General features: G+C 39.8%; 1 protein-coding gene across 1 annotated transcript in view; it reads right to left on the minus strand.

The window, feature by feature from the left end:
* Positions 1-25,815, minus strand: part of ARHGAP24 (Rho GTPase activating protein 24) — a 224,414-nt gene that overhangs the window by 143,220 nt on the left and 55,379 nt on the right. The window lies entirely within an intron of this gene.

The raw sequence follows: 25,815 nt of genomic DNA on the forward strand, positions 1-25,815 counted from the left end.
CATATTTGATAACACTGTTTACCAAAACCAATGTCTGCAAACTGCAAAATATTTCTGGGGCTGCAGAGAAGACATAACTTCCCCCTTTCTTGGCCCTGCTGTCACATGGGATGGATAGACCACCCCTGTCCTCTGAGAGCTCTTTTTCATTTTCAGATATTACAGCTCCTCCTCCTACTGTTTCCTCCTCAGTTAGCAGGCAGTCCTTAATGAAGTTATGCTGGGGTGGCTGTCCAGGGGTAAATTTTCAGAGAGGTATCCTAGCAATTGTGTTAGGTACAAGCTTTCCATCACTGTTAATGGAAGGTAATACCTACTTACGAAAGTTTTCCATTCACTGCATAACAGGGCCCCTATCTCCAAAGAAAACAACTTATATAACTTACATGGCTTAAACACAGAGTAGAATATCTTGAGTTGGAAGGGCCCCATACAGATCACTGAGTCCAACACATAGCACCATTTTCCATAGTACTTTCACCAAGTGCTACTTCTAAATATCTGTCTGACCCCTCATCTAAACAGCAGTAAAGGTATTCGTGTACAGCAAAAACATCAGTTCTAATGTCCAGCATGGATTGCTATGGCCTGTAACCTTCATTATGAGCAGAAGCATTTTCAATTATTGGGAAGGCAAGACAAACAGAATGCTATAGTCTTATTGCAAAGGAGACCTTAAAAATTGACAGGCAGAAGTAATCTGAAGAAACAGGTAACAAATGTTTCACAAAAATCAGTATCTGTACCAGCTGGTGTGGAGACTGAGCTCTACACTGACTTGTCAGTGTATTGGTGTCTGCCAGTGGGTACAGTGTGTCACAGGAAGCTACGGACATGGTGCACAGATATTTTATCAGATCATAAAAAAATCATCTCCATTAAACACTATGATACTTTTTCCCTGAAAACAGATGAAACAGAACAGTATTCTGCTGAAGTGGTATTAGCAGCAAGCATTAGCAGTTGTGGGCAGCATTCCCCACTCACTGCATATACAGATGTATTATAAGCATTAAGTGTCTTGGTCCAATAGCCCTACTAGACATTATTTTCCTTCATTCCTGATACAAGCAGCAACTGTCAATAGTTGTCACACCCCAAAGTCTTATGTGAAATATCTTATTAGGCAAGAATAGTATCATAAACAAAAAAAGATTATTTGAACGGGAAAAGATAAGTCACAAAATAGCTCAACTTCTTATCTAACAGCTGGAGAAAAAACAGCAAATATAATGAACACATTGTTCCTGAGAATTATGGGAGACCAGGAATAAGAAGCCCTAAAAACCATTTTTAACTACACGTATTTTACGTCACATGTAATAGACCATTAAGACTGGTATAATTTTCTTGCCTACTTTAGCTTTCAGCTGGTTTTACCTAAAAAAATCTCCACCCAGCACACAGGATGAGCTGATCAGAATTACTCTGGAGTAAATTTCACTGGCTCAGGAGCAAATTTCACTGGCTCAGGAGCAAATTTCACTGGCTCAGGAGCAAATTTCACTGGCTCAGGAGCTTGTTCCAGTGAAGCATACAACACATTTCAGCTAATTATGTCTTGCTACTCAATTAAACAAAAATACAAAATTAAGGAGACCTAAGCTACAGCACTGTAAACTAAAATCAATTTACATCACAGTAAATGAAAACTGCATTCAACTTTGCTGTTAACTCAATAGCAATAGACTTGCTGCAGTCTCATTACAATGTGATCCTTTCTGATTCTTTGATGTAAAACCCTTTTAGTATTTACTTTACAGTGAACTGTCTTAATGACATACCTTTGAGAACATAAGAACAAAACAGTTATAATACTTATAACCTCAGCACCTTCATTTCATAGATGAAACCTACTTCATCTACTAAAATGTGAAGCCTAAAGCCACACGACAGCTAAGTTAATATGTGGGGAATCTAGACAGCAAGACTGTACAGAATATTGCTGTGGTTTAAAAAGAAAAAATGTCCTCAAATGGTAATTTTTATTTTACTGTCTATTTTCAGAACTATTATTGGAAACAGTGCACATGAAATACTTTAAAGATATATACACACGTGTGTGTGGTTTTTTAAAAATAAGAAAATAGCTTTGTTTGTGCAACATGCACCTGGATGCCCCAGACTAGTGGGGAAAGCCTGAGAGCGCGATTACAGCTTTTTCACTTCCCATTCTGTCTGCTTTCGCACCCATCCGTCTGCCTTCACCATACGGCAACACTTCCCCTTCAATAGGTTTTGTAGCTATCTACATAACTGTACCAAGGCTATCTGGAGTGTCCCTTTGCTTCATTTCTCAGCAGCTGGCAGTGTGTTTCACACAAGCATGCTGACACCGAAGGAACACATCTGTACTGTAACAAAACCCCTGCAGACCCTCATGTAGCACAGCTCTGGCTGCCAGGTATTTGATATGAGTGGGGGGGACCCCTGTCCCCACATCACTGCCAGTTCCCTTGCTCAGTTGTCTTTCTGGATCTTTAAGGTGCAAAATAAGGGCCATCCTTACAGCTTGGATAATCTAAAGAGCACAGATTACCAGAGAGTTGCAAAGGTTCAACAAGTTAAAACCCTGGTTTTCCCCTTGAGTCTCTAATTCTGGGCGAAATACGAGAAAACCAACTATATAGTCTTAAGACTCCTAACAAGATAGTAATTTGCACATAAAAGATAAAGGTGATTTCCAGAGGAAATACATGTTTTGACTTGGGTAACAGTGCATTTAAGTGTTCCATGCTTAGAAAACTTCACATTGCTTCATATCAAACTCTACAAATCATTCAAAACTGTTTAAAAGAAAAATCTCATTTCAAGACTACAGATTGGACCAGATTAATATTCTGCTTTAAAAAAAAAAAAAAAGAAAGAAAAAAACCATGCTGCCAGCAGGGAACAAGACATACAATCTATAGAAATATAGGGAAAAGGGGAGAGGGAGGAAAATGTGGCTCTGACCCAAGTACCTCCTTGCTCCTGTTGCCATTCTGTTCATGGGCTGTGCCTCTACCAGGTCAGCAACATTTTGCAGAACTCCTCTGCAGTAAGCCCATGTTGTTTGTCAATTTCCAACAATTCTGTCCTTACCAGGGCAGTTCTGCTTCTCCAGCTGAGCGCTGAGGGTGACTCACAGAATGCAGAAGTTTGGGTTGCTCAAGAAGCATTGGCCTTTTCCTTAAACAAGTATCAAGCTCATTTTCAAAGGAGCTTCTCACACACAGGTCTTTTACTACAGTACACTGTTGCTTCAAACCAAAGATCATCTCAATAGCAAAACAACAATATTTTTGTTAAAATTAAAATTCTGCATACATGAAGCCTTTAACTGAAGAAAAATTACTACTCAGTTAAAGTGTCTGATAAAAATGCGGCACTTGGGGACATGGTTTAGGAGGCATGGTGGTGTTGGATTGACAGTTGGACTTGATCTTAGAGGTCTTTTCCAACCTTAATGATTCTATGATTCTATGAAAATACTGGAGTGCAGCAATAATGACGTAAATCTACTTTGAATTAGAGTCACAGCATTACAGTCTTGCTCAAATGGATGTTTTATCCCACACTGGTCCACTGCAACACTTTCAGCACTGTTTAGCAGGTAAAATTCATGAGGAAGCATGAAAGGGGAGGCAGGATGGCCACTACACAAGTGCTTCATGACAACCATCTGACAGATGGTATTTCTGTTTTGCGCACTCTGTGTAACACTGACAGGGAAGCAACCATGTGCCTCTTTCTCTTTCTTTTCCATTACTCTTCCATAGGTACACTTTCCCCAGCCTTATTTGAACTTCATTTTCTAGAGTAGAATTATCACCTGTATTCAAGAGATACTGGATTTTCCCCAAGAAAGCTTACGGTACAAGGAATTCCCATGACTTTAAGATGCTGACTGGCAATTACGAAGACAAGATTTTCAATACTTCTGGATGAATTTTACTCAAAAAGCATGTAGACACATAAGGAAGTTAACTGCTTTCTTGCCAAAATATGGTCTTCAGTATTTATTCTAATAGAGTTCCCCAAAGATTAACTGGTCTATTTGCTTGCTCATAGTTTGTCCTGCCACCCCTTAAAAAAGTTACTTCAGAAGTCCACACTACCAGCAGTTATATCAGATGTTCTTCTTGCCCTTCCAACTTTGATGATTTACCAAATTCTACTTTGGTTTTCAGGGCAAGTGCTGCATTTACATAACTGTTTTTCTTGTTTCATGGGAAACACTTCCCAGGAACTTTTTCTGGTACTTTTGTATAGCTTCAGTTAACTTAGAGGATGTTCAAATAGTTTCTTTCTCTTTGTCTGTTGCTAAAGGTTGGTTAACCACAGCAGCACAGAAGTGGCTGCGTTGGTTTGGCAGCAAAGGTTTCCAGGGCTTTATCCCTGCTAGACTGCAGCCTCTGAACAAACGTCACCCAGCTACTCATGCCTCTCTGCAAGAATGCTCCAAAATCAGCTGGACTGTGTCCCTCAGGAAAAAAAAAAGTCCTCAGAAATAGCGCTAGGAAGGTCTGGAGCCCGCAATCAACTTCTATTCCCCATGCCAAGCACTCTCCCTCCCTAGATGGTGCCAGACTAAACTCCACCACAGCTCTTAGAAAAGGTTTTCTCAGAGACAGAGGAAGGGGTAAAGAAGAATCAGCTCTCAAAGGCAGAAAGGTCATCAGCCTGGAAGAAGGCAGCTGATGGGGAACATTAAGAGGCAGAACGGATCTTTGGGTACACGTGTCTGTTATGTGTCTCACAGCCATGTACAACGCAGCGCTGTTGCCATTTCTGGAAAGTCTTGAGTCTCATACTTAAGAACAACTGTGCACTTCAACCTGGATGGCACCTTTAACTGAAAAATACTACATTTAGTGGATAATACTTTCAACGTCACTAATATTTACAAGGTTGCAGCTGAAAGACATCCACTGCATTTCACAGTAAAGCCTGTTAATTGACCCAGATTAAACAATATAGCTGATACATATGCATATATATACATATATGTATATTTCTACATGTACCTATGTGTACCTGTACTGTGAATTTATAAACAAGTAATGCATAGCAAAGAAGGAGAAAGTGAACACATAAGCTGATATCGGTTAACTAGAAATCCTCATTCCTCACATAAATACTGGTTTTGCCTTTAAACTATCACAAAAATAGATTATCTCAAGCCCAAGTGAGCCCTTTGCACTGTCAGGAACATACAGACTTGAGGTGAGGAGGAAAATTTATAGCACAGGCAGAAATGCACTTATACTGAGGTCAATAATGAAACCTGCACTGTGCTCCCTTAAAAGCACAGTTTGACTGCAGTAAAATCTTAAAAATCTGACTTGATTTCCACCATTACAGTGTATTTCCAAAATCCCAGTAAAACACTTACTGCAAAAGGGCAAAGCAACTCTGAAAGCCAGCCTTTTCATTTAACTACGTACACAGAGATATCTGCATTTCAAACCAGGACCTGGGTAAGTTAACCAGCTGGCTCCAAACCCTGGATCAGTGCTGTGGCAGAGGCAGAGAACTGCCTCGGCTGCCTCTAGCTGGGCAAAGCCCAGCAGATCCCAAACACACTTGGCCCTGCAGCACAGCATGACCCAGAAGTGTCCACAGCATGCTGGCTGACACGGCTTGGCTTGCTTTGTCCGTTGCAATGCCTCTAGTTTGCTTTCACCATTGCGCAGCTCTGGTGTTTCCTGTTACTGCCTATCGTGAAAGCAAACTTGCTTTTAGAGCTTTAGTCTGAAAAAAAAGCATCTTCTGCTTCAAATTCACTGGCCTCTCTATCCAGTTAAATAGCAATGGTCAATTTCAAAACATTTCAGTCATTCCTGTTGCTGTCCTACAATTATAATCTATCAAGTAATTTGGTGTGATTACTTAGCAACAAATCTATAGATGGATAGTCACCATAAGCAGGCCTAAAAGGTTGTAACTATGACTCAAGCAGTGTAAATGCTCTTACTACTCATCTCCAGTGATATTTTGGAGCTATATAATTGCTGTTCTTCAATTTAAACAGGAAGTATTTTTGTCTAGGGATCTCTTATCCCCCATGTACATTAGGGGTTTAAAATCTTGTTGATAAACACTACATAAAGAAAACAAGTTTTACTGGTTTTACTGAATTGCCACTGTTATATATTCATAGTGTCTGGTCTTCTAGCACACATGACAACAGTGGGACAAGAATCAAAAAACTAATACAAGTTATAACTATAAGAGAACGAAGGAACCAGATGTTCTCTTATAATAATTTTTTTTTACTATAAGAGAATAAGATTTTTTTAATTTTTATTGTTAAGAGTGGATTTTTATACCACTTAAGCAAACAAAGCTTTGGAAGAAGTACAATTACCACAGGAGGTGATGCAGTCTTTGTCTTGCTGTTATTGCAGCCATTTACAGTTTTGCAGTATGCACAGAGAGAGAACAAGTTCTATCATATTGAGGCATCTGGAGGGGCTATTCGGATTTTGGGGGGCATGTAACATGCCAGGAATGAAGACAGATGAGAACAGAGAAATTACAAAAGAAGTAAGGTTGGTTGGATAAAATTCAGTGAATACAGAGCATACATTTCTCTGGCATAAATTCCATTGTATTTGACATTTTTTTTATCCTGCTATGTTAACACATTATTCCAATTTGTTTCTGTCATTTAGCTCTCAGAAATTCCACAAACAGGAGTATAAAGGAGATTTTTCCTTTACTCAAGGAAAGGTTCAAACCTACCTCACAGCTTAATTTCCTAAACAAGAAGTAAATTCACCTCTGTGCTTGTGAATACCACACGTATTGTTTGCTTGGCAATGAGCACCAAAACACTTATTCTGACATGAGAGAGAGAGCTGGCACTTTTACTAGGATGTGATTACAGTTTCTTTAAAGATTTTTCTATCTTTCTCTCCTGCCACACATTTCACTTAGTGGTTGAGTGCCTCTCTCTGCTTGAGAGAAACTTCTTTCCTCAAGAGTGAAGCAATCTTGGCTTGAGCAGCTACTAGAAAAAACTCCCTTTTTTGTTCCACAAGAGAAGGAAAGCTCATACCAAGTTAAGCTATACCACAAAAAAAAAAAGTTTGCCTAAAACCAGAGGCTAGAAACAGGCATACTGCATGCCTATGGTTTTCATTTCTCTAGTTAGGGCAGGAGAGAAAGAGTGACCATTTCCTGACCACATCTGAGACAATGTCTGAAATTATTAAAAGCTTTTTCTCTTTCTGAGTCAGTTTCCCAGCACCAACCTTTACCTTATAGTTGAAAGTAAAAGTTAACATGCTCTCTTCCCACCTCTAAATCCTGCCTGCTATTTTAAAGAGTTTCAGACAGGTCTTGGATCAGTACAAAGCAGCTTTCCTTTCTAAAGCAGATTTTCTGTGGCATCTAGAAAAGCTTTAAACACCTCTATTTTACCCACCCTCTCCTGGCTTCTCCCTAATAAAAGGGCTTGCTTATTCAGTTATATGTCGCCAGCTTCTGTGAGAAACACCTCTCCTCCTGCAGATATTTTGCTTTTTGTTTCCCAAGTTTGTCACAGAGGGGTATAAGAAGCTGGGGAGATAGTTATAAGGTCTGAGCCAACCCATGAATAACGCTTTTGAGAGTTATCTTGGGCATGAAGGCATGGTGTGCATCTGCTCACACACAAGCACTTCCAAAAGGAGTAATTAGGACTGTGATTTGGGAGAGGGCAAAAGGTATGACAGGACTGGTCTCAGTTATCAGAACAGGACAGGTCACAGGATCCAGCAGCTGAGAGATGTTGCTTGTGCTCTACAGTCTAAGGTGCCTTCCTCGGGAATCAATTCGGCAACTGCCATGTTGCTTACAGAAAGGACCTGTTGGTATTGTCTGAAGGCAAAGAAAAAGGAGGCACGTATAAATGAATTCAGAGACTGCATTGAGTCTAAGGACTCATGAGTACAAATTAAGCTCATTATTAGATGTATGCTTGGAAGTTTTGATAAAATTAGGCTTTGTAATGATCATTAAATGTTGATCAATGGACAACAACAGGACTGGGCATTACTGAATTATCATAAAAGAGAAAGGCATCTATGAAAAATCTTACTTCCAGTAGCTCTACTCAATAAGAAGCTTAGCTTATTACTAGATAAAACCATTTTCCCAAAGGAAAAAAGCCAATAAAGCGCAAAGCATCTGAACACAGAACCAAGTCTTGCTTTATAGATCTCTTCTGCAAAGGAAATTTACTGACTTCTAGCCCTGAGAATGTCTAGGCCAAAATAATGGAATTATTCCCCAAAAGGATGATATTTGGCAGGAGAAAATTTCAAGTATGGCCTCTGATTTATATACAGAGATCTCCAGTGATAGACTTGACAGGTTCAGCAACACTGTGAGAGAATTTAGCATATATGATTGAGCAGATTAAATCAAGTTAGTCATTAAATAGTGAACTAAACATTTTTCAATATAAGATTCAGAGGGAGATTACAAGGCCCTAAACGTGAACTTTCTATTCCATCTTGGTTTCTTTTATTATTTTGAAAAAAGTGGGCAACCAGTGGTCACTGCACACAGGCCTTACCTCCAAGGGTCAAGTGGCTATCATTTATACACTCTATTTGATTTAATTCCCACAGCTGAAGGAAAGAAAACCATTTAGAGTTACCAGAACTGCTAATGATAATTAATTCAAAATGAGACCCAGCAAAGCACTTATGATTTCACATTGCAGGAGGATTAATTTAAGGGGAAGCCAATCTAACAATCTGTGGAAACACTACATCTTTGTTGGAAAAAATACAGCTGGATAATTATGATTGGCTTTCAGAACAGATTGTCAAGATCTGACCCACTGTAACAGTTAACAGATTAATGTAAGTGATAGATACCACAACTCTTAAAGGAGCAAACGTCACCCTGGAGCAACAAGTAACTTGTCTGTCTGCCTCCCAGCTGAAACAGCCTCAGCAGGAACACTGTGTCCAGCCTGGGGCACTACACTGGAAGGTGGGTGGAGACTCAGGAGAGAGAAGGCGGAGAAAACCAATGCAAGTGATCAGAGCGTGAAAACCCACAACCTTTCTCTCAAAGCTGGTCAGTGGGCCAAAAGGAGCTGAAGCAATTTGCTCTAAAATAACCATGTGCTTCAGTGCAGAAATCAGTAATTAAGATTTCACCATTTCTAAGTCCCAGGAAACCCTGCCAGAGAGACCTTTGCAGGGGAGGGAGCTTACTCAGGTGTCAGAGGCAGGTTCACAGGGGACCCAGCTACACCTGCCAGCAGGAACCCTGCAGTCACTCCAGTTTAGCACCAGAAGCAATCTCCTTTTACTATCATTTAAACGCAGTTATCCCAACACACAGTCAGAAAAACAGCCGTGGCTAAAACCATGGTCAGGTAATTCCCAAGTGGAGGTCAGACTGCTTCTGACCAAGACAAAGTTTCAAAGTTCCTCACCTAGGATCAATATCCTTCTCTGCCTCTTCCCCACCTCTTCAGCATTTCTTATTGTTTTAGCTTAGCTTATGGTAACAGTCTTGCTTATGACAACTTATACTACTCTGTTCTTAATTAGGGCTTTTAAAACTGAAAAATCAAGCAAGACAAATAATTTTTAAATATACAAAAACCACCTTTGATCTCCAGGTCCAGTGCGAGAAGAAATAGTAAACAATGAGAGAGCATAGCCTTGAGATGCTGAAGTCTTCAGCTCTGAGGTACTTGAAATACAGATAAACACAGGTATTTATCAGTATGATTAAGCTAAAACTGTTCTTGCCTTAAGAAAAGGGATTATTCCAATCAGTTTGTTTGGCGTTTTGTTTGTTTTATGACTTCCATGTCGAATTTAAGAAGTAAAATCCTTTCCAACTCCAACACACAGAGCTTTTTTCCAGGAAAGCTATATACAGCCAAGCATCCAACCTGAGGACAATTTAGTTTCAGGTCAGTATGTAGTAAAGGTTGAAGTTGCTACAGATTTTCTAGAAATTACACATAAAGTGCAAAAGAACGGTGGCAGACAGAGACATGGAAATGGGAATATGATTCCACTGAAATAGTTTCTTCTTTTCCTGTGCAAATATTCTTGTTGGCTTTTACCTAGCAAGAATATTCCAGTGGAGTTTGCCTGTCCTATATGTTATGACCTTGCAGTTTTTTACTGAAGAAAAAACATTTAGTTTCACATGGAAAATTTTAGAGCTTAATGGCAAGGGTTATCTTCCTTTTGCAAGTTCTTTTAATTCCTATATTGTTTGTTGTTTTAAGATCTATACATTGTTTATATGTTGTCTATGTAGTAAATGTTTTATGAGCATGGCTTATAAGTGCTACTGCTCTACAAATACCACACTGACACAAATTAAATAGCTCATTTAGCTTTCTGGCATCTAGTATAAGATACTCTGTTGGTCCTTGTCTAAGGGATTACATTAATTAGCAGTGATCATACCTCAGGAAGACCGGGGTCATGACTTGTGTGCTATCTGAACAATTAGCACGACTGGAATACTCCAATTCACTGATTACAAATTACTTCTCAAGCAGTACAATTTGTGTACAGTAGATTTTTTTTTTTCCCCAGGTTTTACTTTCGGTTCAGCATACTGGTCTGCTTCTTCCATTCTGTGATACAGTTTCCAGGTTAAGACTGGGCTTCTCAGATAGTTTCTCATCTTTATAACCAAATCACACATTTTTATAGCTTTTGCATGAGATCTAGCTGTTTCTTAATCAAGTATTAGTAATGTGTGGAAAAGTATCCTTAAATATTTTTATCCACCTAAATATTGAGCAGAGAATTCTGGCTGATTAAAAGCTGCCTTATGAACTGAACTGGTTTTGGTACCTGATAGTAAGCATACAAAACACTGACATGGTTTATAAATATACTGAGTTTGCCATGGAAAGCTGATGACTTTGGCAAGACAAACGTGTTCTAAAAACTAGACTCTTGGGCAAAATGGATACTTACATAAATATATCTATGAATTAAAACATACTTTCACAACTTAAGGTGGAGTTTTGGAGAGACAACATAAATCAAACACTTGTTATTTTCACCTGGAAGTTACTACATGGTGCTATAGCTGAATTTGCCTTAATGCTTTCCTAGGTGCTGGAAAGAAGTGAAGGAAGAGCTTTGTAGAATATAGGTCTTGCAGATTTCACTGACAAAAAAAAATTTAAAAAGTTTTCCATTACATTTATGTAAGACTGCTTGGAATACAATCATTTGATGTGTTCTTGGAGGACAATGCTTAAATTACTAACTATGTAAAAAAAAGTGCCAGATATCCCCTAATTTTAATAATTGCAAAATCAAAGCAGGGTTAAGTGGGAGCTGGTTTAGGGCAAGTCAAATACCAATGAATCGCAACAGCCCCAAACCTCCGGACCAGTTCAGTTATGCAGAACACATGCATAGTTCTGCAATTTTGCTTGCACAGGTTTGAGTGAGGGTTTTTAACTCCTTTGGCAGCCAGGACAGGAAGGCCAATTTGCTACTCCAGGAGGAATTTACAAGGTGCATGACGAGAATCATACACTCATAGGCTAACACAGGCTGGAAGGGGCTATACCCAAAAGGTACCATTTTAAAAAAGTCCACTTTTCCAGCCTTTATCTCAGCAGTTTGGCTATAAGGACACTATGGGGGACCATACCCAAAGCCTTGATGAAGCTGAGCTATACAGCTGCTCCCTCTGTATGTAGCCAAAAAACCCCGGAAGGACTCGTCCCTGAACCTCACAGGGAGGCTGACCTTTTGAATTAAAGGTGTCTTTTAAAAATAGCCAATATTTTTTAAGATAATGCTGTCTCAAAATAGCATTTACTTCAGTGAGAATAAATAAGACTTTCATAGTCTGGATTTTTACTGGCTTCTCCTAATAACACTGAAGGAATTTTACAATATTCTGTAAAGGTACAGTGAGAATAACTGAGTGTGCTTGGGTTTATTACAGCTTTATATGGGTTTTCATATGTAACTACCAAACCATTGTTTATACACTTTTTCATAAGACAGCATGACAAGCAGGCCTGTTGGAGGGGTATCTTGCAGACTGCCAGACAGTCTAGGGTAAAAATGGATTCAGGGTGACTGGAGGCAAACATTATTGACTGCACTGTAGCAGCTGCTCTGTTCCACACTGTATTAATATAAATAGTTTAGATTCCATGTTGCTATTTTAATAAATTATGAAAATATAAATGATCATGAAGGTCTTCACAGTCTGCAGGAGAGACTGCAGTATCCCTTACAAAAGCAGAGGATGAACTGCAATTTATGCAAGAGGAGAAACCAAGACAAAGTTCACACAGCAGGTGAACAGAAACAAAACTCCAGGTTTTCTGGCAAACACACTAATACTCTGGCCACCAGATTGCTCCCTGCCTGGAGTTATTGTTGAAGAGGGGCCTTTCCTCCAACTAACAACACAGACTAGTTCATTCCAGTCATCTGCTGTCAACACTCTGGAATCTGCTTTTCTAAGAGAGAGACAGCTCCTGAAGTTTTAAGCATTTTTAGATGCACATTTATTTCTGTTCCACATTTATTTTCTTTGAAGAAAACACCAGGCAAAGAAGTCAAATCTGTTAGTCCACCAATCTGCAAGTAAAAATGTTTACTTTGGAGCCTAACCAGAAGTGGCCCCATTTTCTGGCGTGCTCACAGCTAGAGAGCATACTGACTGCAGCTGGGGGCTGGGATCATCATGGGAAACCAAGGTACTGATTAGGACATAGCAAGGAAAAGGGAGGGGTTGTCTCAGGTTTAGAGTTGCTGTGAAAACTGTCACATGATTTTGTCTCATGGGACAAAATGTGGTTCAGCCAAAAGAAAAACAGAAAAGCTCTGAATTCCAATCTCACACTTGGGCCATTGGCTCAAGGCTGCTTCAACAGGCTGCTTCAAAGCCTGCTGAAGCCAGAATAGGCAATGGAGGTAATTAATGAGGTTTCATTATTATTTTTTCTAGGATTTATTTTTACAATTCCTGTGCTGCTACCAATGGCTACTATTGATTGTGCCCATTACTTTGCCTATTTACCTCACAAATCTCTTCATGCTTTCTCCCTTCTATCCTACCTCATCACCTACTACTTTTACTTTTTCTAGCATCTCTCTGTCTTCTACATCCCTTCTACAACATCAGAGAACTTCAGCCAGGTCATTGCATAGCTTAAATAGAAGTTAAGTATTGTTTACTCAGCAGAAATGTTTTCCACATATACAGTAAGTGAAGGACAATCAAGGAACCACGTAACAAGCATTTCCTGGATGGAAAACAAAAGTGGTGATTCATTGAAGAGCATAGGAAAAAGGATCCCAGTAAGCTGCAATCTTCCAAAGTGTTGCCAGTCTAAGGTCCTTAAGTGACACACTTAACTCATCAGTAGTAAAAAAAAAAAAAACCCACAGTAATTTTTCGCAGATTCTCAGAGGATGGCATTTGTCCTTATGCAGATGTTTCAAGTCTGACATATTCCAAACTTCCAAATTCCCTTTTGAAAACAGGCTGCAGAAAGGAGACTTGGTGAACCCTTCTCCTGCTGCTGCAGAAAAACTCCACTAAGACCCACCTTACAGGGCTTAATGCACTGAAAGACTTTCTCTTTCTCTCACACAAAAGTATAATGTCCTAGTACATTTCTTGTTTACTCTGAGAAATATACCATCTTCTATTTAGAAAATCCAGAGTAACTAATTCCCCATTAATCTCATGGCACAACATGAGCTTGGGCATCCTTCGGCTCCTGACAAAACACCAGGTCCCTGTGGCTTTGAACAAAAAGCCCATCCTCATATCTGAGCTGCACAAAAGCCACATTTCAGATTTAATGGCTTTCTTCACCAGTTTGCTGCAATTCTAATTAAAACACCAGAGCTGCTCCACTTAGAAGCATTTGCTGAACAATATCTCACGGTGCCCAAGATAAGGGAAGTCTCAAAGGCGAGTGACAGCATTAATTTGACGACTTCTGTTAAATAAAGAACAGTTCATTAAAATCTTGAATAGGTGGCAGGTTTGGCAGCTCTACTGTGTGTAGGCTCTAGAGAGATTTATTATGCCTTTCATTTTAAAACATGTATGTGAATGCATTTACTGAGATAATTTATCTTGTTCACAAAAGCATCCTGTTCAAGGCTGCTGTTTTAACTGTTACATTAATCAAATTATGATGTAAAAATGTTAACATCAATTTTAACAATCAGCATATCATATTTATAGCTTTGGAGCTCTCTTCATTAGTTTCCTATTCCAGTTTTGGTGGTTTTTACATTTTAATCAACAACCATCAGGGAAATAGTGAACACAAACTGGTTAACTCATTTAATGTAGCTGGACGGATACCCCAAATGAAGCAGACAGTTACCAGTGAACTGGTTCTGAACGTGTCCCATAACAATCCATGAAGAGACATCTAGACTCACAGGCAGATCTTGGAGTTGGAAGGGAGGTTGATATGAAATGCTGCTTTTATGGAAAAACAAGTTTTCAGCCATTTGAAGGCTTGTCTCTGAACAGCTGTCCTGGGAAACATCTGTCTAAAGGAAAAAGGGATTATGCTGCTATGATTTCCCATTTTTACTCAGAAACTCAGTTATTTGTGTACACACCTGGATGCACAAAAGCCAGGCAAAATTCCCATCTTTTCCAATGAGCATCCAAAGGAGAGGTCCTTCCTGTGGGACAGGTAAGGGGAGATTGGGTGCACATAACCCCTAGGAACAACCAAGGGGTTAAATGTTCCCACTGCAGAGGAAAAACACCAGGGCCTCACATCCCAGATCCCATCCAGCAGCCTAGGAACCTTTCACAAATGCTTGCTATTGAGCCTGGCAAACATTTAAGTACGTATACCATGAAAAACTAGTCCAACTGAGAGAGCCGCTGAGTGATAGCCTAAATCTAAAAGACAGAAAGAAGACTTTTGGTTCAAACTAATTTTCTGCCTGTGTCAGTGGAGATATCTGAAGAGAGGCTTGAAGCTATGCAGAATGAAGCAAGTTATCATCATTCATACTGCTACAATCCATTGACAGAGCCCCAGTCAAGAAGTGGGACCCCCTGGAATACACTTAGCACAAGCAACAGGAAAACTCTCCAGCCTCAGAATTCCCTGATAAACATTATAGTCACTCAAACACAAACAGTAGCAAGTTCATTTGAAGCAACCTTTTAGCAAGGTTTGTGTTAGGGAACAAAAGGCTATTTTTCCACAACTCTCAACTAGAATTCTTCATCTTTAAACCACCTCCTTTCCCTCTCACCAGAAGAGTTTGTATCAGTGATCACTCCAGGGAAACTTTTCTTTCTTCCTTCTTCTGCCCTCCACCCCCCTCCCGCCCCCCCCCCCCCAAAAAAAAAAAAAAAAGGCAGAAGAGCAACTGATGAGATATTATTCCACTCTAGGGTATGAAGTAAATTTTAATTTTGAAACACAAATTTGTACCACAATTTAATGACCTCCCTCCTGAGTATAATATAAAGGCTTGTGTTCCCATTTACTCAAAGATTACAAAAGCTTCAAGTGCTGAGAAGAATTTAGGATAAAGAAAATTATTTTCAAACACAAATGTCTTTATAATCTAGAAAAACCAATATAAATACCAAAGCCTGCAAAAACTCCTGTCTGATATTCAGTGTATAGTCCTCGACACTGAGTTTCAGAGCATTTTAACTGATACACAGCTCTTTCATACCATATATTCAAGACTTAAGGTATCTCTGGCCAAGAGGCCTTTTAAATATGAGTTCCAGTCAAATGAGTGACAGGCACCATCAGCCTCGTGGGATTCTTGTCTCTATTATTAAACTGAGACAGCTAGAGCATCTATCCAATGGTTGGGTAGGACACAGACTCACATATAGATGCTGTCAGGATTTTCAGGCTTCTGTCACTCATTATTATTAATATGATGCTAGTATCAAGAGAGTTCCAGTCTGTCCTGGTCCCTACTGTCCTGTGCAATGTCTTTGCAACAGACATTGAAATTAAGACAGCAGATGTCAAAGCAATAACACCAAGCATTTGGCATTTAAACGTCTAAAAAGTATTAACTACCCATTTTTCACCCACTTGCTATTCTTAAAGGAAAAGGATGAGTTCTAAAACCAAACTGTCCTCATTTCCACAGGGTGAAATGGACCCATCTGATAAACCTGAGCTGAATAAAAGCACTGCTGTGGACCTGCTGTATTGAAGTTTCTTATACTAATCAGTACACCACCATTGCAGTTTTCTTCTCCACTGCACTGTGTCCTCTGCAGTTGTCACAGAACTTCAGCTGTTAAAGAGCAAAAAGCATTTTTATGTGCCTTATTGCTGATAAAGAGTTAAATACCTCATTTAAAGGTACTCTGGCAAGACTTCTCTCAACACACTTTTACATTGCCGGGTCTATTTTAACAACCTTGGAATGATTCTTGATGGAGGCTAGTATCAATGACTCCACCAAAACCAAGGTTCAACCATCAAAAACAAGAAAAGCCAACCACCACCCAAGACCACCAGATTAGTCCACACAGATTAGGTGCCAAATCCAGGAACAGCACCATGGGCACACTTTCCAGCCATACCTCAGGACTCCAGCAGTTGAGGTCTGAGATAAGGCTATACTAAAAAATTCATGAAGCGCTCCAAATTACTTTATTCCCTGCAGTCAGTTATAACATGTTGTGCTACCAAAATTCTGCTTTCCCACGATGTATTCTGCACTGCTGTTCTGCATTGCAAAGGAGTTGGCCGCTTGCTGCAGTGATGAAAATGGGGGAAAATGCCAAGTTAACAGACAAATCTGCCCACGTCTCACAGGCTTTAATCGAGTAACACACAGCCGGGCTCTGGGCATTTCACTTGGATGAAACGAGGGCCTGCAGTGAGCATTGCCCTTGTACATTTGGCCCTGATATGCTGGAAGGACTCCTTTTCCCACATTGCTAACTGTCCGAGTTGGAGAGGGAATGAGAACAGCTCCAGAAAGCCAGTCGCTTATGGAAATATTTTCAGACTGCCAACTAAGTAGTAAAGAGGATTTCAAGAACGCAGTTTAAGGTCGTTCAGTTTTTATCTACTCCACAAGCCACTCTGCTTGGCAGAGGACTAAGAGAGCCTCTCGCCCTAGCAACAAGTCATGTTGTACATGCTGCCTATTCAGCTGCAAGTACGGCTTTTATCCCAGAGGTAATGGACTTAGAGAAGGCTATTCTTAAGCACTAATAGGCTAAAAGACCTCAATTATTTTCATTTGAAGACTAAGGAGGCTCTCTTGTGAGCTATTCATTTTGTTATTTCGGGAGCCATGTGGCACTTGTACCACATCCAAGTAAATAAAAGGAAGGGAGAAAAAGAGTAATCATGACGGGCCCTTTTAATGGACACAGACCTCCTGTAGTGCTGAAATTCCCTTTAAATAGGAAAAGGGAAAGATCATCAAAAAGCCCATCACATACATAGAGCAGTCAAGATGCAAGGGTCAAGATGTAGACAAAAACTATTATCATGTAACTGTTTATCATCCCTAATCCTTTGGGAAATTTTATAGCAACATTTCAGCATTTAGACTGAGTGAGGGATGGAAAACACTTGAGTGCTGGTTTTCTCAGGCCACTCATTATTGACCCAATATCATGATTAGTCTAATGCAAGAGAGCTCCTTCTGACAAAATCAAGAGATTATGTGAGATTACAAGGAACAGGACCACTGTTATTCAGCTTGTCACCTTTACTTTGGGGAATGAGTCCTTCTGAAGGCTACCCACTTTATCTTCCTCTGTGGCCACCCAGGACTGACTGCCATAAGCCTCTAATTACACCTTTAAAAACTTAAAACACATAAGGGAGTTGCTAACCACTGGAGGACAAAAAGTTGTCTCTGGTGTTTGAAAGCAAGGTGGAAGACAGCCTATATCTTGTATGGGGAAGAAAACCTTATTATATTGTAAACATCTGTGCATATTCCATATTCTATTATTATTCATTCTACCTAACAAATATATTTAATGCGTCTTGAATAAGTCAGGTAGTGATGATATTGCCTCTCCTGCTGCTACAGTTTCTTAATACTTTATTGAAAGTATGATGCAAAAACACAGGAAAACAAAAAAAATGTAAAGAGAAAATTAAGAGTCCATTTTTGAGTGCTGCACTTCATACTATTGACATCCAAATATAATCTCCATTTCCCAAGTCTATTTGATTTGCACCCCTCTAGCTCCGTCTGGCTGTTCCTCGTACAGTGCTAGCCAAGCACACAACACAAAGCACGTCTCTAGGTCCCTCCTCTTTCTGCCACCATGACAAAACGGCTATCTATACCTAATTTAGTCTCCTGCTGCCTCACTCATGACACCTGAAATCCTACAGCCACTATTACTTTCTTCCCATGGCTGTTTACAGCCAATAGATGTGAGTCTGTTAAGGATGCCTGCACAGACAAGGGAGCAGAGGTGACAGCCTGAGGTAGCAATGCACCACCATTCAGTCTCACTTCAACTGCTTCACAGGTCCCTCGGCACCTTTTTCCACTGTTTTTGCTTCATCCCATTCTCACTCCCATCAGATTTCCAGCAAAACAAATGATAATAAAATCCTTTGCAAAAGCTGTTTTTTTTCTTCAAGACCAGACCATCCAAACGTCACTTCCTGGTGCTAGCTGTAACACAAAATTTTGTTCAAAATGGCTGTTATTTTCTGCTCATTTCCTCTTTGCCATTTAACATCTGCAACATGCCAATGATCAACAAACATTAGACATGGGACAGGCTTTGTCTCATTCCTTCTAATTAGAGAGACATATCCATAGTCAAACTTCTCACTAGATATGCACAACTCATGAAACAGGTATTGTATATATGTAGAGCAACATCTATTCAAAATAAAAGACTCTATTACAGTATTTTAGCTATGTATCCAACAGAAAATGTTGGATACTTCTTATGACTGGAGTGTCACTCACAATAACCACCCCCAAATAAACTTTTCTTTACTAAAAAACACAGCATTCAAGAGCAACACCTTGAGGATGAAAAGCTAACCACAAGTTGAACTCTCTGTTTAAGTAATAAGGCTCAAGCTCCATGACATTTCCTGAAAAGTAACGACCAGCTGAAGGAGCCGATAACAAGAAGCAAAGACAAGTGAATTCCCTAGGAAACACTGCACAAGGCCAAGCTTGTTACCCACAGAGGCACTGAGGAATAAGGAGACCAAGTACTATTCACTGCCTGTCCTTAGGCCTCAGACTCTAAAGTTATTACATTTTCACTATTTTCAGAAATGTGCATTTTTTAAAGAAGAAAGTAAAAAGCAAAATCAAGTGTCTGAAAGACTCTCCTCCAAATGCAAACCATTGCTGAAACTCAAGTTTTTCTGTCTGCTAGCCAACATGGAAGCCAGCTCAGCAGACACTGAATATTCTCTAGTTCAGTTTCACAGAACCTTGCTAAGATACATAATAATTTCCATACGATCATGTGCTTTCTTCAGACAAAGAACTTTTAAAATTTTTCATCGTTAATGCCTTATTGACGTATTTTAATTATCCACTGCAGCATCAGGACTGAGATGATAAAGCAGCTAACTGTAGTTTTAGGCATTCAACTTCTCCCTGAAAGGACCTTCATTTTTTATATAGTCAGTGTATCCAACTGAGCACTGAAAACTCATCAATCATGCCTCCACAAGTTTATCTCAAGTTTTATTTGCACATTCAGTCAAGTAATTTCAAGTAAGCAAAAGGGAATCTGGCCCCAAGAGTAAATGCACAGGCTACAGAGTCAAAATCTTTCACAAGTCAGCATAAATGTAGCAAGAAATAAGTAACAGCTAGTGAGAAAACATCAGCTTCTGATGTGCAGTAGAAATGGAAGCAAAATCAAAATTGCGTTACACAACACAGTAGTTACCTGCTGAAATTTATCTGGCAACACCAGCAGTCATCCCTCAGTCTGCAGACTGTAAGACATGGCTGAGAACTACACCCTTAACCTCAGGCTACCTCACCAAAAATTACATAACCTCTTGGAAAACTGCCCACGTTGCTTCCATGCAGGGCAGACATTCGTGCAGAATAATGGTCCCCTCACTTCTAAGGTTTTCTTCCCATTGCTGCTATGTTATTTTAGGCATGTCACCACAAGACTCATTACCACAGTCAAGGACATCCCTTCTATTCCAGCAAGCTCTATTTTATACTGCAGATGATGAATTGTGACAGTTGTCTCAGCTATTGGGACTGTTATTCTCTTGATCCAAAACTGCTGGGAGCTGTCACCCCTGCTCACTCGCCTTCTATGTTTTAATAATATAGGGCAGGGGAGACACTTCTGGAAAACTCATGCAGGAGTTAGTAGAAAAACCTGTGGTTTATAGTTTGATGAAATGATTATGTAGAATTCAGTAGGGGATGATATATATATTCCTTACAGAAATGTTTGGAGGTCATTAAACATTTTAGTATTTCAGAGAAATCTCCAGTATAAAACAATAGTGAAACTTCCGTTCCACCTTTTTCATTTTAAGTGATACACATCATTTCCATAAAGGTTGGAATAAACAGTTAATAAATTTGAATGTTAATCTCTTGTTTGTTCCTCTCCTTAAGCAGAAACTGGCCCTCAGTTTCACAATCTGATAAATAGCACAGTAGCAGTATCTGCCTACACAAGAACAGTGAAGAATGCTGTAATGGAAAGTGCTAAGCGCAACTCAGTATTGTTTAAAAATCCCTTGTAGTTATCTTAAAAACCTATCAAAAATCCAGTAGTGAGACAAAACAATACATTAACTTCTTAACAGTGTCTGACTGTAAAATTGCTCCTTGAAAGAGAGGCAGACAGTAGCATCCTCCAAGAGCATATAAACAATTATATCCATGTGGTCTATTTTACAATGGTATCAAATAGAGCAAGAAAACATGGTGGTCCATCTTTGCATCTGGTGTTTACATTAAATAATTAACAAGTAATAAGACTCATCAGCGGAAAGCAAAGCATCATTATACATCGTCATATAGCAAGCAGCAAAACTACATGATTAAGATATGAAGGATCTTTAGAAGATTTATATTTCAATCCAGGACTCAAGAAAACAAGAAGTGGGCTGGTCCCTGCACCCAAAGCCATGTCCTTTTACTTTAGGACCACATGAAAGATATCTTTGCATAATGCTAATTATTCTCTGTACTTGCCTAGCTGGGAATATCTACAGGAACTAAACACCCACCAGTCTCTAATATCACAGTGCTAACAATCTGTAAAAACATCCACATGAGAAGAGGCCTGTTTTAATTTATGACCTAAACTAGGACTAGAAGGATGTGTATTTCCAGTGATTATTAGATTTGGCACTACTCCATCACATACATGCACTTTTTCCCTGCCCATTCAGCTTATGTGACACTGGAAGAGTCAGTCACTCACCCACCAAACACAGCAGATGGAGAGGAGCTGCTGGGCCTCCTGATGCTAAGTGACTGCATTAATCCCAGTATTATTATGCAATTCCTACAGATGTCACCTCTCAGGAAAACACTTAACATAACTGCCCATATGCAAACACTTGCTACACATACTGTTTCACTGTGTCACCAGCTCTGTACGAGTCATGGACAGTGTGCAAGGTCCAATATATTTTACCATTACACTCAGTAGTAATAATGCACTCCCAGGCTCAGGTAGTTTTAGAGTCTTTCCTTTTTTACTTCCCCACAGCTGAAGGTATGGGGGTCTTACTCAATTTTTCAAGACAGGGCAGTTACTAACTCTTGTAAGAAATCAGAAGTGACATTATAGTAAATTTTCTTTTCAGTTTGCCTGACACAAAGCTTATAGTTGCCTCCTGCAGTTCAGTGGAATAGGCAAGGCAGACCAAAGAAATTATAATCATACAGAAAAATCTTCTAGGGAAGAGCCATGAAGTTTCAAATGCAGATTTACATATTCCTGCCAGTTGTGTTTATATTCAATTTACTGTTAATTTAGAGATAATTAAAAAACCACATTGTACTCATCCTTAAAATGGTTACAACACTACTCATAGGTGACTGGCACAGAACTGTCCTCGCCAGCAATCATACCACAGCCTTCACACACAATGCTGTGTAAAAGGGTATCATCGCAAAGCACCAGCTCACCCCACTCACACTCCCTAGCTCTAGCACACTTTCACCAACCTGTTATGAACACACAGAAGGCAACATCAAGACATCCATGCAATTCAACCAAGTGCATCCAAGCTCTGAATGCATTCAGATCTGTGTGTTCTTAATCAAGTTTAAAAAGGCCATTTCCACCATGGTAATCCTAGGTAATAAGAGCCAGGCTGCAATGAATAGTTGCCATTTTCATGGTGTCTTCATATGACACACTGCCTCCATTCTCTGCAGCTGCAGGGAGCTCAACCCTCTTTGTCCCTTAGAAAATATACTCCATGGATTTAAAAGAACATTTTTCTTTTAGGAACCTGCCTTTGTAGTTACACCAAGTTCTTCCAGTTGAACGGAAAATCTCATTCCCCTGTTCATTTTCACAGGATTGGTTGGGTTACTTGTGCATGGAAGTGCTGAATGCACGAAACTTTTCATTCCTTCTTCTGAAGGAATGTTTTCTCTAATTTCCACTAAAAGGCAGGCCTTGGGAAGACAACAACAATAACAAATGTAATTCCTGGAACTCACTATAAAATGTTGCGGGGGGGGGGTGGGGGTGGGGTGGTGGTGGAAATAATGGAGGGACATTAATTTGTCCATTGCTGATGACAGACCCTAGCATTTGCAGTTTCTCCTGCAATAACAATCTCAACATTGGTTAAAAATCAGTGTCTCAACTATTATAACACTGGTGACTTAATTTAGCTATTTTTTTCCCACTATGTATACAGCTGACAGATTTGAAAAGGTCTTACCTTAATGTGCTGGTTTTGGCTGAGAAGGGGTTAATTCTCTTTACTGTGGTGTCCGGGGTGGGGGGGGGGGCCCTTTCCAGCTTCCCCTGCTCTGCCACAGCTGGCAGGAGGCTGGGAGGGGCGGGGCCACAGCCTGGGCAGCTGACCCCGATTGGCTAATGGCATGTTCATTCCATACCATGTGACGCCATGACCAGTATATTAAGGGGTGCAGTTGAGGCTCAGGGAGGTGTGGCGTTGGGCAGTAAGTGGCTGTGTCATGTGTGGTTTGTTTTGGTAGTTCATCCCCCCTGGGTTTCACGCCACTTGTTGTTTTCCTTTCCGTTGCATTTTTGTTGTGGTGGTTTTTTTATTTTAATTATTAAACTGTTCTTATTTCAACCCACGAGCGTTTCCCTTCTCATTCTCTCTCCCATCTCACCAGTGGGGGAGTGAGCGATTGACTGTGGGTCTGAGTTGCCGGCTAAACCACAACACTTAATTAAGATAGTCCTAACATCAGGGACCATTTCAGGTCCCTGACAGAGTCCATGGCTCTGTCTTAGACAAGACTCTGTGTCACGCTCTGTGCACAAAAATGTTCATCCTATTGTGGACTTAATCCTATTGCAGACTCGATTATATTTTAATATGCTACGGGCCCCCCAAAAAATGAGGTCTGTATATTTTCAAAATATTAACTACAATTGAATCTTCTTTTCAAATCCTATTAAAAATAGTATCTCTACCTGCTTTCAGGTAAAAAGTGTTTATTAAGTTATCCATACACTAAAACTAACTGTGGATAATTGAAAATATCTCAAAACCACAAACCTAGGCTTTTCCTTTTGGGATACTAAATTACTCCCCACAGAAGATTGCACAAGCCTTCATAGACTTTGCAAGCCACATAATAGGTAACACTTTCTGAAATTACAGTTCAGAAACTCTCTCTGTTCATTTGGATACCTGCCAGGCTAGCTAAGGCAGATGATCAGTTAAGGATGAACATTTGCCCAGATCTATGCCTTTAGGCTTCCTGCCCTTCTTTCCAAGATTACCAATACCTTTCCACCCTCAAGTGTTTTCCATATTTTGTCCTTCGACTCCACCAACACAATGGTGGGAAGAATGAGAAAGGACAGCGTTACCTAGAGTAACACTGTCAAAACACAATTGCATCCTGAGCATGCTTTGCATCAGAGCGCAAGATGCAACAAAGGCATTCAAGTGTCATGCCACTCAGGATGCACATGCATACACAGAGCACAAGTCTTCTCACACTCACCTGAAGTGCACATTCTTCCAGTGATTATTCCTCCTTCATTGCCAAGCTACTTCAGAAGGAGGTATGCACACACTTGAGTAACAACTAATTGCTTTGAAGAAAGAAAGGAGAAATGCTCAGGCCTAAATTTTGGTCACTACAGCCTTCTCAAGCACATCAAGGTTAGTGCAAAACCTGTACCACCAGCAGTTAGATGAAGTGTGCCCACAATATGCTTTTAAGCTGCCCTAGGTGACACAGATGCTGTCTGAGAACCCAATCATTAAAAAACAAAAAAAAGTGCAACAGCTGCATTGCACTACTCACCCAATTCAGGGCAAGGAGACTGCCACCACTCAGCTGAAGTAACTTAGCTGTCTAGATAATTATCCCTGGCAAGGAAAGTAACTTAGATCTGACATTACTGATTCACAATCAGTTGTCTCCCACACCCAAAGCTGCTTCTCCTGGTTGTTAGCAAACTGTCTCCCTGCCCCTTTGCAGAAAAAGCCGTAGTGATCTATTTCCCCCATTCTTACTAGTGTATCCACATCACTTAAACCAAACTTATGCCCTTTCTATGAGTGTGTTTTCCAGAAAAGCATGTGCAGAAATTCAGAGAAAAAGAGCCATAATTGACACTCTGCCCCTGGAACACTGTACTCCTCAGGAACTCATCTCAACGGTAACAGAATCTGTTTTTTCATCATCCCTCCTGTTGTAATTATTACTGCCCAGCATAATTAAAAAAAAATAAAAAAAGGAAGAGTCTTTTCAGATCTTACTCCATTTTCATGCCAATGAAAACTTGCCCAGGCACCCATTTGAGTGCTATCTTCTAAATTTAGGAGTCCCAAGTGCCTCTTCTTAGGAGGTAACATCAAGGTCTATTCCAAACCATTTATGCCAGTCAGGAGTCTAGAGTAATCATTACTGTGTATCACTCTATTACTAACCTTAATGTGTTTTATTAATCTGATTTTGGATTTTGTTGTTGTTGTTTTGGGATTTTGTGGTGGTGTTACCTTTTTTGGTTGGTTGGTTGGGTTTTTTTTCCTTTTGAATAGAGTAGAAAGCCAGGATCTGCTTTTATAACAGGATTTGAGGCATTTCTCATTAATACTACTTTCACTGTTACAACCTAAATAGCCTTAAACCAAAAAGACAGCAAAAGAAAAAAAGTCACCATTGCTACCACAAAAAAAAAAAAATTTAGCTGTTTTAGCAGATATGGAGTAAGGTATATAGAGGGAGGGTATATAGATTTGGACAATTTGTGTAATAAAGTTTAGGTAAATGAAACTGTACCTAGCGCCATTAAAATGATAGAACTTCTGTTGTGTCTCAGAAAAAAAGTAAATTTAACTCCTGAACTGCTACAATATTCATAAGCCCCCAAATGACACCTCCACTCAGAGACACACAGCTACCAGGTCATTGCAATAGTAAAAGCAGCCTGTACCTTTGCATGTTTGACTTCAGGTTCATAGCCCTGTCAGCGCCTGCATTTTCTTTGTATTATGTGGAGACAATGCTTTTCAGGGTACTTAGCGAGTGCTAGGTCAGTCAAGCTGGATACAAAACCTAAAATATTTTCTACTTCTACATGAAAACACTGAGACTTTTCTGATCTAGTAAGGCACTAGTCAAATGGAACGTAGTGTCTGCTTGTTAAGATAATGGTGAT

Source organism: Phalacrocorax carbo, chromosome 4 (assembly GCF_963921805.1).
Source record: "Phalacrocorax carbo chromosome 4, bPhaCar2.1, whole genome shotgun sequence".
Taxonomy (NCBI): domain Eukaryota; kingdom Metazoa; phylum Chordata; class Aves; order Suliformes; family Phalacrocoracidae; genus Phalacrocorax; species Phalacrocorax carbo.